This window comes from Budorcas taxicolor, chromosome 5, assembly GCF_023091745.1.
Source record: "Budorcas taxicolor isolate Tak-1 chromosome 5, Takin1.1, whole genome shotgun sequence".
Lineage (NCBI taxonomy): Eukaryota > Metazoa > Chordata > Mammalia > Artiodactyla > Bovidae > Budorcas > Budorcas taxicolor.
Genome location: NC_068914.1, coordinates 107,857,910 through 107,872,568, shown reverse-complemented (window position 1 = coordinate 107,872,568; position 14,659 = coordinate 107,857,910). Strand labels below are relative to the sequence as shown.

At 38.4% G+C, this 14,659-nt stretch overlaps 1 protein-coding gene and 1 non-coding gene across 2 annotated transcripts in view; one reads left to right on the top strand and one right to left on the bottom strand.

Annotated features, from left to right (window-relative positions):
* Positions 1–14,659, top strand: part of ANKS1B (ankyrin repeat and sterile alpha motif domain containing 1B) — a 1,150,548-nt gene that overhangs the window by 28,655 nt on the left and 1,107,234 nt on the right. The gene's annotated exons all lie outside the window — the stretch shown is intronic.
* Positions 3,609–3,680, bottom strand: TRNAC-ACA (transfer RNA cysteine (anticodon ACA)). Its single transcript has one exon. It is a non-coding gene; the product is annotated as a tRNA-Cys (tRNA).

Genomic DNA, 14,659 nt, shown 5'->3' with positions numbered 1-14,659 from the left:
CTCTAGTCCAGTATCAATCTGGTCTATACACAGATTAATGGGCTCAATCTATTTTAGAAGTTTCATTATCTGCAAAGCTGAGAAGCAAAAGATTTTTCACCATGAATTATTATAGAATTATTCTACCACTAGGTTAATTTATTATATATGCTAAACCAATTAGCATTTATGGTGAGAATGACATTTAAGGAAAATGAAGAGATGTAGTAGAATAGTGAAGCTCTCATTTACATGATGTACCACTTTGCCTAAGACCCCCAAAGAGCTTTACTAGTTTGCTGTTTTGTTTCTCATTTATCCGTCTGCTTGGTCATTTACTCATTCATTCATTTTATATACTTTTATTTTGAGACTGTTATTTCTGTCAATTCTGAGGAAGGAATTCTTTTTTTAATCTATAAAATAGGGATAATCTTATTATAATCAGTCTAACTATGAATAATTTATTTACATATCTGTCTTATATATTAAGTTGTAAGCTATTGATTGTGTCAACTCCAATCTTCCTTCTCCAAACACTGTTTCTTCACTATAATTTAAAATCATTCACATTTCCATGCACTTGCAAATACAAGGCTTTTTCTTGGTCTATGTTCGTCTTAGGTTACCTTTGGTCCTGGTTCCTTTTGGAATTCATACAAAAAGATGTAACATTTACATTTGTTGTGGTTAGTCATTCAGTTGTGTATGACTCTTTGCAACCCAATGGACTGTCCCACACCAGGCTTCTCTGTCCTTAACCATCTCTCCAAGTTTGCTCAAACTCATGTCCATTGAGTTGATAATGCCATCCAACCATCTCATCCTCTGTCTCCCCCTTCTCCTTCTGTCTTAAATATTTCCTAGCATCACTGTCTTTTCCAATGAGTCAGCTCTTCACATCTGCTCCAGTGTACTGGAGCTTCATCTTCAGCTTTAGTCCTTCCAATGAATATTCAGGGTTGATTTCCTTTAGGATTGACTGGTTTGATCACCTTGCTGTCCAAGAGACTGTCAAGAGTCTTCTCCAGCACCACAGTTCATAAGCATCAATTATTCGGTGCTCAGCTTTGGCTTCTTTATGGTCCAGCTCTCACACCCATACTTGACTACTGGAAAAACCATGGCTTTGACTGTACAGACCTTTGTCAGCAAAGTGATGTTTCTGCTTTGAATATACTGTTTAGGTTTGTCATAGCTTTCAAGGAGCAAGTGTCTTAAGACAGTCATTTACAATCACTGTTCCCCCTCACCCTTTCTTTAGTCAAAAGTAGCCACTTGATTCAACCAGGTAAAACATTTGTTTTCAACCAGGAGTGATTTTGTGCCCCGGGGGCCACTCAGCAATGTCTGAAGGCATTTTTTTGGCATCTAGTGGACATAGGCTAGGGATGCAGCAATCCTACAGTGCAAAGGTCAGCTGTGCCCCATGCCCAACAAAGACTTATATGGCCCAAAATGTCAGTAATGTCAAGGTTGAGAAATCCAGTTGAAAAATACTTCACTCATATTCTAAGCCTTGTGGCAAATAGTTCAACCATCAAGTGAAACCTGCCTTCGGCTCCAACTCACTCTCTCTTCTGTTCTTCGACCTACTGTGTTCCCAGGCTCTTTGCCTTCACCATTGAGACTTTGCCCTTTTTCCCAACAGTGCTGTGATATACTGGCTTGCAGGTCCTTAACTCCTTCCTGACATTTGACACCTCAGACGCTGTTGTCCCCATTTGGTTCCCAGACTTCCTGGTTTGTTTTTCACCATGGAAAATGGGGGAGACTTTAATCCCTTGTTTTCTGGACTTGGATCTCTACACAGTCTTCTTTCCAACCCACCCTGACCAATCTTAATCACCTGTTGCTCCCTGCCCCCCAGGGGGAACAATATGGTTTGACTCTGTACATCAGAGCAGCCTTTAAAATGCCTTCCCCTGTCTAACTCTGGAGACCTGACATTTAATCTGTTCTTTTTGTAGTCACCTTCGAAGCTGTTGCCTATTTCTAGAATAGCCATTTATGGGTTTTAAGAGCTCATTACATGATAACTGAAAAAAACATGAACCAAAAACCTATAGCTTGGATTACAGAGGCCATACATATAGATTGACTGAGTTCCAAGTTATTAAAATCATCAAAATATTTACTGAAGTACTGTGCTAGACATTGGAGGCCAGGAGGATAGAAAATTAGAAGATCAATCCAGCATACTTGAGACCTGACTAACAGAAATTCCATATGTGAATCCATGCATCCAAGCTCTTTGGTTGTACTCTCTGACACTTGCTTTGTACTTGATTCTGTGACTTAGTTTGGTCAAACAGGAGTAGAAAATTTCATATGGAAGCTTAAAATACATATCTGCTTCCAGTCTAAAACCTCTGTGATTATCATGAGAACTGCCTGAGTTGCCCTGCTAGAGGATGAGGCTCATGGAACAGACCTAATCTTAGCAATGCCATTTTAATTCTGCTAATGGCCCAGGCCACCACAAAATTTCTTGCCCAGCCAAGACTAGAAAGAACTGTCTAAACAAACCCAGCCAAGATCAGTGGCACTGCCTAGCTGACTGGTAGAATCCAGAATTATTATAAATGGTTATTATGTTAAACCACTGAAATTTAAGATGCTTTGCTAGGCATCATTATTGTGGCCACGGATAATGATACCAATAGAGAACAAAAATAAGGCCTGAAGGAAATTATCAAAGAAATATTACAAGAAAATTTCCTTGTACTGGAGGATTAAAGTCTCTAGTCTGAAAAGCACCCCTCCCACCCCAAGTTTCTAGCATAATTAATGAGAAAAGACTATGATGCCACATCATGCTGAAATTTAAGGACATCATGGATTAAAGTAAAATCCTGAAAGCTTTGTGGAGGATATATGAAGTAAAATGAAAACGGAAGGAAGTCACATAGAGAAGAATAGAAATCAGAATAACATCAGACTTTTAAAAGCAACAGTGGATTGTAAAAGACAAGGGAGCAAAGCTTTTAGAATTATGAGGGAAAATAATTTTCAGCTTTATTTCTTTATTCAGCCAAACTATTGATTAGATATGATGGTAGAATAAAGAAGTACTGAGACATAGAAGGATTAAAGCATTTATGTCTTATGTGTCCTTTCATAGAAAGCTTCTGAAGGTTTAGCTTGCATAAAACAAAGAAGGAAATCAATAAAGAAAAAGACACAGTATGAAGAAAACAAAGAATTCAATATAGGAGGGCAAAGAAAAGAGATTCTATGAAAATAACTGTTCATTAGGCTTAGAGAGCAACCAGTCTAGACTGGAAAAAAGGATGGAGGACTGTGGAAGGTTTTGAGAGGAACAAATGAAAACAATGAAGTATTTGGTATGTTTGAACATTTGAAAAAAAATTGACAGTTGACAAACGTGTTGGATTTGAAATAAAATAGTGATAGGTAAATGATGCAAGTGATAATTATTAACTTCAGAAAGACATTTTTATAAGTATGAAAACAACTGGACTTCCGAGGTGGCAATGAAGTGAAGTTGCTCAGTCGTGTCCGATTCTTTGCGACCCCATGGACTGTAACCTAACAGGCTCCTCCATTCATGGGATTTTCCTGGCAAGAATACTGGAGTGGGTTGCCATTTCCTTCTCCAGGAGATCTTCCCAACCCAGGGATTGAACCTGGGTCTCCCGCGTTGTAGGCAGACGCTTTACCATCTGAGCCACCAGGGAACCACCTACCAGTGCCGGGTACACAAAGAGTTGGGCACAACTGAAGTGACTTAGCAGTATGGAAACAGTCACATTTCATCGTTAGGCTCAGTAATGAAGAAAATCATAGTGATGTTTTACAGATTGACTACTGTTTTAAATATGTATTTCTACTGTGATAGGAATTAAAATGATAATCTTAGAAATTGATCAATTAAGAAATAGCTTTATACACTTCATATTTAGACCAGAACAAACTGCTGAAAGAGTTGGAACAGTGGCTTATAAGGTGTGGGGCTAGAGCACATGTCAGCAGATTTTTTCTGTTAAGAGCTAGAAAGTTAATGCTTTAGATTTTAATTGACTGTATGGTTTTTGCTGTTGTAAGGTGAAAGCAGTCATTGATGATTCATAAATGACTGGACATGGCTGTGTTCCAATAGAACTTTATTTATAAAAACAGTGGGTGGGATAGGTTTTGCCTGTGGGCCAGTTTCTCTATGTCTTGACTTCTAGAGGGTAAAGATGGGTGGGACAGGGATAGTTTTCCTTTCCTAGTTCAAGCTCATTTATTGAACTTCTCTGCCTTTTCCTCCCTTAAATGTGGAATAAATATAGAGTAATTTTGCATATTGCCTGTCAAATCAGTCCCCTCTCTCCTTTTTAACTGCTGAGATCCTAGTTTAGACTTTTGCCTAGATCAATGTCATAATCACTTAACCTCAGTATTTGGCCCTGAAAATGTGTATCCAATTTAATATTTATTTGTAAAGAGTTTGTGCTGTAGATTATCTGAACCAAGTAACTAAGTAAACACATTCTCCAAATATTGACCCTATTTCTGTGCCAGCTGTTTCCCCTGGAATTGTTCTCCTTCCTTAACATCTTAGCTTTTCAAAATTGTTTGTATCTTTCCAGGTGCTACCTGAAACAGCTGCCTTCCTAAGAAACTGTTCTTTGTTTCTCTCTACCAGCCTGCAAACCTCCATCCAACTAGCCAGCCAGAGATGATTTATCTGTCCTTTGGGAGAGATTGAATTTTGGGGTCAGGAGGTACTGAATTTAGTGGCTTCCCAGGTGGCACTAGTGGTGAAGAACCCACTTGCCGATGCAGGAGATGTAAGAGATGCTGGTTCAATCCCTGGGTTGGAAAGATCCCCTGGAGGGGGGCATGGCAACCCCCTCCAGCATTCTTGTCTGGAGAATCCCATGGACATAGGAGCCTGGCGGGCTACAGTCCATAGGGTTGCACAGAGTTGGACACAACTGAAGCGACTTACCATGCATGCACAGTCCTGAATTTGAATCTGTTGCTGCTGCTGCTGAGTCGCTTCAGTCGTGTCCGACTCTGTGCGACCCCATAGACGGCAGCCCATCAGGCTCCCCCGTCCCTGGGATTCTCCAGGCAAGAACATTGGAGTGGGTTGCCATTTCCTTCTCCAATGCATGAAAGTGAAGAGTGAAGGTGAAGTCGCTCAGTCGTGTTCGACTCTTAGCGACCCCATGGACTGCAGCCTACCAGGCTTCTCCATCCATGGGATTTTCCAGGTAAGAGTACTGGAGTGGGGTGCCATTGCCTTCTCCGGAATTTGAATCTATACCCTACTATATACTTGCTATATGACCTTGAAAAATGTTTTTATCCTGTCTGAAACTTTGTTTTGCTATCTATGAATATTTCATATGGTTCTTTATAGGGTTAAAAGTGTTTTAATATTGTTTTCTTCCCTTCTTTTCACTTTCCATACTTAATCACTCAACCTCACATTATAATCATTCATGTGCTTCTCTTTTTGCTGTGTGAGCTCTGATTGTGCCGTCTTCATTTTAAATATTCTGAAGTAGTACTCAGTAAGCATTGATTTAATTGAATTAGGAGATATTTCAGTGTTGATTAGCTGAAGAATACTGATTTTATGATAAAATTAGAGAAATTTTGTATTCTACAGTTTGTTCCCTAATCTTCTTTACATGGTCTATTTTTATTAGTTCACTTCTGTTTTCTCCCACATTGCAAAGGAGATGTAGCATTGGAGAAGTGAATACAGTGACTTGATTTTTCCTTTGATGGAGACTAAGCCATATGTTTGTATTGAGTCAGCTACTCCAGACTCTGAATTCTCAATCAGATGGTCAGCAGTGTTTAATTGAATTCCCAATATGTGTAAGGCTACACTGGGTGCTGTCACTCTAGGGAGGTGAGACCATCTGGAAGAACTTTTTTAAAGAGCCAGAATATGAGAATATGTCTCTTTGTATCTAAATTAAAACGGTACTAAGTTTGTCTAAGTAAATAGCTGGCATAAATACTGTCTTTTGCCTCCCCCTCCCTTTTAATCATTCTTTCAGTCTCCAAGAAAAGACATCCTCCTTTTTTGCTATAGCTAGGACAGTATACTTTTTCCTTGATTTCTTTCCTTCCTTCCTTTTCCCCTCCTCCCCTCTCTCCCTCTTTCTTTCTTTCTCTGTCTCTTCCTTTCTCTTTCTCTTTTTTGTAATACTATATGATTCTGACTTTTTTATTTACTTAAAAAAGAAGAAAAGAACATGAAGCTTGAAATATTATTTAAGGTTAAATCGTGGAAGAACTTGAAAATCAAGCTGGGAAACTTTTACTTTATTAGGTTTGGAAATAAGGAGTCACTAAAGTTTTTAAGGAGTGTGATGACATAACTAGGTCTGTAGTTTAGAAAGTATATGTAAAATAATATATACAGTAAATTACAAAAAAGGAGACAAAGTAATTAAGAGATCATTCAGTTAAGTTCAGTTGCTCAGTCATGTCTGACTCTTTGCGACCCCATGAATTGCAGCATGCCAGGCCTCCTTGTCTATCACCATCTCCTGGAGTTCACTCAAACTCACGTTCATCGAGTCGGTGATGCCATTCAGCCATCTCATCCTCTGTTGTCTCCTTTTCCTCCTGCCCGCAATCCCTCCCAACATCAGTCTTTTCCAGTGAGTCAACACTTCGTGTGAGATGGCCAAAGTACTGGAGTTTCAGCTTTAGCATCACTCCTTCCAAAGAAATCCCAGGGCTGATCTCCTTCAGAATGGACAGGTTGGATCTCCTTGCAGTCCAAGGGACTCTCAAGAGTTTTCTCCAAGACCACAGTTCAAAAGCATCAATTCTTCAGTGCTCACCTTCTTCACAGTCCAACTCTCACATCCATACATGACTACTGGTAAAACCATAGCCTTGACTAAACAGACCTTTGTTGGCAAAGTAATGTCTCTGCTTTTGAATATGCTATCTAGGTTGGTCATAACTTTCCTTCCAAGGAGTAAGCGTCTTTTAATTTCATGGCTGCAGTCACCATCTGCAGTGATTTTGGAGCTCAAAAAGATAAAGTCTAACACTGTTTCCACTGTTTCCCCATCTAAGGACAGAAATAGTATGAACCTAACAGAAGCAGAAGACATTAAGAAGAGGTGGAAAGAATACACAGAAGAACTGTACAAAAAAGATCTTCACGACCAAGATAATCACGATGGTATTATCACTCACCAAGAGCCAGACATCCTGAAATGTGAAGTCAAGTGGGCCTTAGAAAGCATCACTACAAACAGAGCTAGTGGAGGTGATGGAATTCCAGTTGAGCTGTTTCAAATCCTGAAAGAGATCATTACAAGAGACCAAATCAAAGATGACAGAGACCTGAACTAGAATAAAAACAGTGATAATTAAAGTTAAAAAAATAATACCAATCACAGGGGTATTACACAGATAAAATCAATAAGAAAATCAGTCATCCATTAGGATCAACACCACCTGCTATGTATCTACCAGATATTATTCTAGGAACTGTAAATGGGAAAAATAAACTTACTATGGTCCTGTCGTTTACAGAGCTGACAGTTTCTCTGAGCAGTTCCAGTAGGGAGAACTGAAGCTATGGTGAGTAAATAAAGGGAGATGTCAAAGACTCTCATCAGCTTTGAATCTACATGACTAAAAGGAGATCAGCCCTGGGTGTTCTTTGGAAGGAAATATGCCAAAGCTGAAACTCCATTACTTTGGCCACCTCATGCGAAGAGTTGACTCGTTGGAAAAGACTCTGATGCTGGGAGGGATTGGGGCAGGAGGAGAAGGGGACGACAGAGGATGAGATGGTTGGATGGCATCACCGACTCGATGGACATGAGTTTGGGTGAACTCCGGGAATTGGTGATGGGCAGGGAGGCCTGGCGTGCTGCGATTCATGGGGTTGCAAAGAGTTGGACACGACTGAGTGGCTTTCATTTTCACTCACTTTCAGGATATAGTAGACCTGAAAAGCACTGTGAACCAATTCAATATCATTAACATTTATACAGTTTTCACACAACAATAGGATACAAATTCTATTCGAGTGTCCATGGACTGTAAACTAGGAGACACTGTAACATATCCAAAGGCATAAAAGAAGGTGCAAACATCTCATGGTCTAAAGGTATTGAAATCCTACAGAGTCTGTTCTCTTATCACTGTGGAATTATGTTAGAAATAAATATCAAAAGATATTTGAAATACCCTCATATTTTCAAGTGCAATATGACATTTACCAAATAGATCTTTGACCTAGCTATCGAAAGCCTCAATCAAGTTAGACTGAAAAAGAGAGTGATTGCAGAGAAGAAAGCATTTAAATAATATGGACAGTTTTTGATATGTTGGCTTTGTATAGAACATCCAGGTGAAAATATTTAGCTGGCAGTTACAAATTAATGACTAGAAAACAGAACAGAGGTAAGGACTTGTGATTTGGGAAACATCTAGCATATTATGACAGGTGAGGTTGAGAGCTAGAAAAGATAAGAAAGTATGGTATAGGTAGAACCTTGGAGACTGTCTGCATTTGAAGAGATCAGGGAAGGTAAAGGAGAGTTCAGTAAAACAAAAAACAAGAAAACCAAGAAAAACAGAACGGAGCAATCAGAGAAGCAGAAGTATCATCAAGACAAAGAGAAGTCTTTCCAAAGGCATGGACCTTCAGCAGCACTAGATGAAGCAAAGAAATTGTGGGAAAATAGGACTGAGGAAGAAGGCCACTAAATTTGGGAACAAAAGAAAAATACCTGGGACATTTGAGAGAATGGCTGAGTGATAAGAGAAAATTCAGTTTACAAGGAGCTGAAGTATCAGTAAGTGAAGAAGCAATGAAGATAGGTAGAGCATACTACTTTCCTGAAGTTTGACAGTGAAGAAAAAGAAATAATGGGCCAGTAAATTGAGGAGTATAGAAACAGAGAATGATTTTTTAGGGTAAGAAAGAATACACGAGCTACATTTTGTAGTGGGGTGGAAAGAATTAAGTGAACAAAAATTAGTAGCAACATTTTTATTTTTTTTGACAGGAAAGAGCCAGAAAGAAGGAGGAAAAGGAGCTAGTAAAGAGACAAAGATGCATAAAATATTCTTTCAATAAATATTTATGAAGTGCCAATCATGGAACTTTGTTAAGTCTACTAAGCTTCCAGAGGAAATGGAGTAATATAACAGACATGGTAGAAAGCCTCCCCAACATCCGTCCATTCTGCTCCTCCCCTGTTTCTGTCATGAAGGTTGACCAAAATGGCTTACTCACACACTGGCAGCAGGTATTGTCAGGTGGGTGTAAGGCTGATCTGTTGATTGGAGTGCTCATAGGTGGTCTCTCTAACATGGCCGTGTCAAGGTACTTGGATTTCTTATGTGGCTTTGAAGTGAGTGTTTCAAGAGCACCAGATAAAGCTGTATGGCCTTTTCTGACCTAGCCTCAGAAAGCACACTGTCAGCTCTGTTGCATTCTCATAGCTACAAGCAGTTTAGCAGGGCTGACTGATTCAAAGGAAGGACTCATAGATCCTACATCTCAATGGGAAGAGTGTCAAAGGATTTGAAGACTGTTTTAAACCCTCCACAGTTACCATAATCATACATATTTGTTGAATGATTTTGACGTTATCAGGTATTTTGATGAACACTTTATATGAATTACCTTATATACTCCTTACCACGACTTTATTAATTTTTTGCTACTTTATAACCATTCTGTAGATAAGGAAGAGAAACCTTGGAAAGGTTATATAACTTGCCCATGGTCACACAGCTAGTAAATGATGGTCTAGACTTATACTCAGTTCTCTTTGATCCAAGAGTCTGTAGACTTAACAATCACTAAGCTGGCAATTTATCATGAGAGAACAGAATTGTGTTTTAGATACTTCATTCCTGGAAGCAGGGAGATTAGTTAGAAGCTAATATTACTATCAGCTGCTTGTTTTATCTGTCATCACAGAAGGTAATCAATGGAAGGAGTGAAAAAGTAGGAGAGGGAAGGGTATGTGTTATTAAATATTGACAGGAAAAAAAAACATTTTTAGGTTAGAAAGAATTTCTATGATTCTAATGATTTTCAGTAACTATTTGTTATTGGTTCAAATTATTGACCATCTTCACTCTTCATCATTTGTCATCTACTGTAAGGTCTTAGTTTATTCATTCAGAGAGTGTCACAAGTCCTTTGGTCTGAGCTAGATATGCTTTTGGTATTTTAAAGACAGAATAAAAAATATTAGGCTTTCTTCTCTTCTCTACCAAAGGCATGCTTTTTAGCTTCTTATTAGACTGAGAAAGATTTGAGGTGTGGGTTCTCTGAGTTTTACTATCAGGGGTTGGCAAACTATGGGTTATTGTCCAAGCCTGTAGTTTGCTTTTTGTAAATAACGTTTTAGTGGAACATAGCCATACCCATTCATTTACACATTGTCTATTGCTGCTTTTACACCATCACGTTGGATAGCTTTTGCAGAGACTGTATGGTCTGCAAAACCTAAAATATTTACTATCTGGCATCTTATAGGAAAAGTTGGTAAAGTTTTGTGTAATACAGGGCCTGTTTAAGTAACTCTGTTGCATATGTGAGATGCTTAGTGCAGGTCAGGGTGCAGGGTTAGGGCAGACTGGCCAGTCATATTATTGTATGTCTTAGTAGGAGAGATCAATGACTAAGTCAATTATTGGTGCAAATATTACAGGTCTGAAAAAAGCAGCAATCCAGAGGCCTCTTGAGTGAATTCTAGCAAGTAGGATAGAATAACCATTTTAGGACAAAGCCACTCTGTTCTGTACTGTGGGCTAGATGCTCATGAATTTGGTTCATCAAATATTATTCATAACTAGAAGTAGCAGGTGAGAGACCAGTATGTGGCTCTTGTCTCTAACCGAGGCAAGAATAGCGATCTGTTGTTCAGTCGTTCAGTTGTGTCCAGCTCTTTGTGACCCCATGGACTGCAACACACCAAGCTTCCTTGTCCTTCACCACCTCCTGGAGCTTGCTCAAACTCATGTCCATTGAGTCAGTTATGCCATCCAACCATCTTGTCCTCTGTCGTCCCCTTCTTCTGCCTTCAGTCTTTCCCAGTATCAAGGTCTTTTCTAATGAGTCCCCTCTCCACATCAGGTAGCTGAGGTATTGGAGCTTCAGCTTCATCATCAGTCCTTCCAATGAATATTCAGAATTGATTTCATTTAGGATTGACTGGTTTGATCTTCTTGCAGCCCAAGGGAGTCTCAAGAGTCTTCTCCAACACCACATTTCAAAACTATCAATTCTTCAGCGTTCAGCTCTCTGTTACGGTTCAGCTCTCACATCCATACATGGCTACTGGAAAAACCATAGCTTTGACTATATGGACCTTAGTTGATAAAGTAATCTCTCTGCTTTTTAATATTTTATCTAGGTTTGTCATAGCTTTTCTTCCAAGGAGCAAGTGTCTTTTAAGTTCATGGCTGCAGTTACCATCTGCAGTGATTTTGGAACCTGAGAAAATAAAGCCTCTCACTGTTTTCAGAGATCTGTAGGTTATCCTTAATTTACTCTTTTTTTTTTTCTATTTTTTCCAAAAGCCTTATAACATTTTTGTTTTGTTATGGGCTTCTGTATGCTGATTTTAAACATTATCACATTTAGTGCCCCTTTGTATCCAGGAGATTTTTTGGTTTACATTATTGTGCATTTTATTTATTCTCACGCCCTATTTAGGACATTGTAGTTTCAGCCATAGGACTGACCCAGATGTTCAGAAACGGCATCCAGAGAGAGATACCTCCAGGCACTGTTGGCACATAATCGAGTTATGGTTATGCTTTGTACACTTATCCTTGGGCATGTACTCAGGATTTATTTAGAGTAAATATATATTCTTTCCAGTGATTTTGCTTTTATTTCCTTAGTTTTGGAAATGTGATTATGCATTTACTAATGTTACAGGAATGATTGTGTCACACAGCCGTGAATATTTTATCTACCTAAATTGTCAATGAAAGTACTTTTTAACTGTTAATGATTTACAAAAAGCCTTTTTTATTGTGTTTAATTAGAGGAAATTAAAACAACTCTCTCTTAATATACAATGAGTTAATTTAATTAGTTGCTCATTTGGAAATAGGTTATTGATTCACCTTTCCTATACACAGAAAAATTAAAATAGCATAGTGTATCTTCTTTTACAAAGGAGAAAACTACGTTGCTCTAGGCATATTTTGTCCTTTGTGTTTTACAAGTAACTAAATGAATTTACTCTTTAAAAAGTGAGCCTTAAATAAATACAGTGACAGGCAATTACTTTGTATCTTTCTCACTGTTGAATAATAAAAAATAAATCTTTCTAATTGCTTGTTTTTAGTTACATTTATGCTCCTGAAAAAAATTGTGCTAATATATCATTTCAATTTCTTGTGAAAATATTTGTGCTACAGTGAACCTGTGATGATGGGATTACCTGTGATGATGGGATTTCTGAGAGAATGATGGTAAGAACCTTCAGATGGTATGTAGGCTTACTCTAATTTGTTTATGATGAATAGGTGTCCCCAAACAGGGGCTGTGTGTGCTTAGTCATTCAGTCGTGTCTGACTCTTTGTGACCCCATGGACTGCAGCCTGCCAGGCTCCTCTGTCCATGGGGATTCTCCAGGCAAGAATACTGGACTGGGTTGCCATGCCCTCTTCAGAGGATCTTCCCAACCCAGGAATCACATTGCAGGCGTTTGAGCTACCAGGGAAGCCCAAATCAGGGGCTAATTGTCATTTAAAAGAAGATTATTTAAAAAAGGATATATATATGAGGTGACAGATGTGTTAATTAAACTTGATGGTGAGAATCGTTTTACAGTGTTTATGTGTGTCCAATCATCATGCTGTATACTTTAAATATTATAATTTTGTCAGTTATACCTCATACTTGGTACTTAATAGGCCTGGTGGCTTGTTCTGATAATTAAGTCAGGAAATGGAAGCTGCTTGCTCTCTGAGAATGTACATGGTAAGAATATGCAGCTGATCTTTGATTTTTGATCTGTTGAGTCAAGTTACTGGCCATTTTGGCAATATTGGCAACAAATTGGAGCTTGAATCTTACAAAGAGTATGAGTGTGTGACTGATTCTGGTGTATAAGCTAGGGGTTTCATATTGCCAGTGGTGATCGGATGTTTAGAATGCTTGCATTTACCTCTTATGATATGTGGACAACTCGACTCATGTAAGAAGGAAGATATATATGGTTGTTTGTTGCTCGGTGGTAATATTACCGTTAAATTCCCTGGTGGCTCAGTGGTAAAGAATCTGCCTGCTGTGCAGAAGATGCGAGTTTGATCCCTGGGTTGGGAAGATCCCCTGGAGAAGGAAGTGTCAACTCACTCCAGTATTCTTGCCTGGAGAATCCCATGGACAGAGAAGCCTGGCAGGTACAGTCCATGGGGGTGCAAGAGTTGGATATGACTTAGTGACTAAACCACCACTAAGCCACCACCACCATATATAGGTAAACAACAAGGACCTACTATATAGCGTAGGGAACTGTATCCAATGTCTTATAATGACCTATAATGGAAAAGACTTTGAAAAACAATATATATATAAAGCTGAATCACTTTGCCATACACTTGGATTTAATACAGCTCTGTATATTAGTCATACTTCAATTTAAAAAAATGTTAAAAAAAAAGAGTGCTACAGTCTTACAAATCATAATCACATACAGGTAATCACTTACCTCCTATCACCTTTGCCAAATTCTTTGAGTTAGATACAAGTCCCTGCTCACATTCAAGGGCAGGATTACTAAGAGCCAGGGATCATGGGTTAACTTAAGGGTGTCTGCTATAAAAGGGAAAAGAAAACTGGATTATCTTGCCCTCAGGATTTTCTTTTCACCTATTATAAATAACTTGAAGGCAGGATTCATGGTTGATTCATTCTGAATCTTTTGGTCTTTCCCATCACCTACCTACTAGATAGTGTTTTATATTTAGCCAGGACTCAGTTGGTACTTTTAGCCTTAATTAATTATTATCCTATAAAACTGCTATCAAAGAAAGTGGATTCCCTTGTACTTGGCTTGACAGTCTGACTCTTTGAAAGTTGAAAGCCATTGTTTATGAGCTGAGACTGTTAAAACTTTAATTATTTCTAGCAATGTCTATTTCCATTAAACAGTAATTTTTAATAAATCCCTCCTCAGAAAACAGCTATACTTGTACTCTATTTAAAGTTGAATACAGAGTACCTTGTTACCTCAATATAGCAATGGTAATAGTTCTCTTAAAAAGATCTTGAATCTTATGCCACGTTGTTATGAGACTGAAAAAGATCTTGAATCTTATGCCACATTGTTATGAGAGACTAACAGCTATATAAGGTGTTCCTTCTTTTCATAGTGTTTTGTTTCTTTGTCTGTCAACATAATGTTTTCTTTCCAAATCAGCAGGCAAAAGTAGCAAGTGCTTTTTATTTTTGTCTGTGAGAAAAATTATGAGCTGCCAGATCAAAGGAGAAGCATTTCTAACTCTGAGACTTGTGCTTCTAAAGAATCATATTCAACACTGTAGAAATATTAATTATGTGTATACTTAATATCCATATGGCCCTAGGCAGACATTTTGCAAAGCCATGTCATTTGCAATTCTTTCTCCTTGGATAGATAAGGTGGAAGCTAGATAACTATAGAATATCAAAAAACAGTTTTATAGCATGAAC